The sequence below is a fragment of the Trachymyrmex cornetzi genome, unplaced genomic scaffold (assembly GCF_001594075.2).
Source record: "Trachymyrmex cornetzi isolate Tcor2-1 unplaced genomic scaffold, Tcor1.1 scaffold388, whole genome shotgun sequence".
Lineage (NCBI taxonomy): Eukaryota > Metazoa > Arthropoda > Insecta > Hymenoptera > Formicidae > Trachymyrmex > Trachymyrmex cornetzi.
Window position 1 is genome coordinate 719,597 of NW_017298619.1, and position 2,789 is coordinate 722,385.

Here is a 2,789-nt window from a genome sequence, read left to right on the forward strand (position 1 = left end):
CTACACATTAATAAAGACTGCAACTCTAAGTTATCTTATTTTTCTATTTATAATTTCTGTATAATATGACTATTTAACATCTAGCAAGAAAAAGAAATATTTTTATAGTCTATAAAACTGCAGCTTATTAGTTCATGAGCTCGTATCGCAGGGTTAAGAAATAATATGGAAGGAAATTTCGAAAATAACTAAAAAACATGATTCTAAATCTAATCCTTTCCTTTTCCACATTCTCCATATCTCTCTCTTTCTCTCTCTCCATATTTTTTCTCCCCTTCATCACATTTTTTATATTTCACTATTTCTCTCTTTGTTTAAGCTCTAGTTCATTATCGTATCTTTTTATTTATTCGTCTTCATCTATATGTATATCTATTTATTTATCCATGTGAATACATACATAATACATAGTAAATAAACGTTTTGTATATATAATCTTAGGTGAGACACACATACAGAGTTATCCACCTACGACTATCTTTTTCTGGTATATGGTATAACCATCCCTTTTCTTTATTGAATCCCTCGACTTTCCAGTCGTCGTTCTTTCTCTATTTTAACTCATGCGTGTTACAACGCGCGTCTTGTCCCTAACCTAATCCAACACAGTCGCGCTGAGCCACACCACGATGGCGACCGCGCGTTCAGACCGGTTTGATGATTCAGGTTCATCTAGATCTAAACAACTACGAACCCGGTCACGTAATACGCTACCCGCGATTCTCTCTCCTCACATACCTACGACAATGACATGGTACTTATGTACTTCCTCGTGAGAATAGTTTTGAAATGTCGCACGAGAGGAGAGTCACGACTGGCGGATTTGGGCTCGCCTTGAACTTGATATTTGCATCAAAAAGAACTCCCCTTTTGTTGACCGGAATTTACAGCTAGCTATATACAACGGCGATTGATTTAAGGCAAGTGTCTGGTCATCGTCTGGGACGATTTTTAATTATCCGCTGTTTTAATTCTATTATTTATACATTTTATTTAGCTTTATATTATATGTATATCATTTTGTATCTGGTCTCAAATTGAAATATAAATAAACAATAGCAAATCAGTGGGACGTTTTTAAATTTATGAATCGCGTTAAATATATGTAACCGTAGATAAACATTCGTTATAGTCTTCAATAAAATTAAAGATGTTCCCTTCCTCAGTAGGGCACATTATGTCGTCGTATTCATATTCGTTCATTCCTTGCGAGAGTCCAAGTTGGATGACTCGTGTCATTAGACAAGAGGTAAGGATAGTAAAACTTTCGTCGATCCTACTCAAAGAGGCCTTGACCTTCGGATCGTCGGACCGTTCTAGTTCGGTGAATTTACCATCTAGAAAGATTCTCGGTCGAAATTCAGAAGGGTTTAATGCTCACACCATTCTACTTATTATGTCCCATTCTTCTGCGGCGCGACTCGAGGGGGACCCGTCTTAGAAATTACGGCTCGTCCTAAGAATACAGAGACACGACGGATGTCGCTGCACGATGCATGTCCGGTTTAGTTCACAGTGACGAAAAGTGGAATCGGACATTAGGTACGTTTAACCCTTTAGTGGCTCCTTCGAAGCATGCTCAGTTTCAGCGTGAATCTTTTATGCTGAGTTTCGCGGTGGTTAAGAAGCGGATCTCGTTTTAACCCTAAAATACGATACGTAACCAACGTCCATGTACACGAGTACATGCAAATTTGATTACTTCAACTTACATTTGACTTGTTATTTCTATTTAAATATTCTGCATTGTGTTGCTGAAAAAGACTAATTATTTTTTCTTTCAGCATTAACCCTTTTGCTAAGTTCGTCTCCGAACCTGAGTCGTACATATATATATATATATATATATATATATATACATATATATGTGCATGTAATTACAATACATGTAGTTGTAAAAATTTATATTAAACTAAAATGACACACTTAATCAATTAAATGTATAATATGAATACAAACATATGAATCCCCGAAATTAATAGATGTGGGGTCCAAAGTAGTCGCGAATGATTGGGAACGCTCTTTACTAGATACGCCATTGCAACGAGATAGATGGATGGTTATAGCGAGTGCGTCGAAGCGGGATGCGGGGGCTGTGATCGATAAAAGCAGCGTCGGGTTCACAAGCCTCATTCAAGGACAAGGCCATGTGATAGCAGACGCGCAACCGCGGCGCGCACTGAACCACCCCCTGCCTATCGCTGGCTCAGGGGCGGATTAACGCGCAACGCGGCCCTTCGTTGATGCGACAAAGAATTTACTCCTATTATGGTCCTGTTATGGTTAATCAAAATACCTGAATATATAGACATTTAAAGACATTCCTAATAATGTTTCTAAAAAATGATTAATGAGTTATCTGTGTTTCCTATATATGTGTGTGCGTGTGTGTGTGTGTATACTAACACAATTATCTAAACAACTAAGATATCTATTTCTCCGTTTGTCCAAAGTTATAATTTTGTACTTAAATTCCGTTAATAACTGTATGTCACAAGTGCATTACGTAGAAGCAATCGTTCGACGTGCGAAGAAAGTGGATCTAATAGCAAAGGGTTGTATCCGAGGGTCGCGTCTTTCGCGCGTACGCGTACGGCGCGGCGTGGTGTACGGCATACGGAAGGAAGAGAAGCTCAAGTGGCGGAGTGCGAGAAGCGAGAAGCGAGAAGCGAGAAGCGCGGCAAGAAAAGGAGGCGGACGAAGGGCGCTGGGCGAAGTGAGCGAAGTCTCTCCGCTCCGACGGAGGGTCTGGTGTGTGGGGTCGTATCGCGGACAAGCCAGCCGCTTTT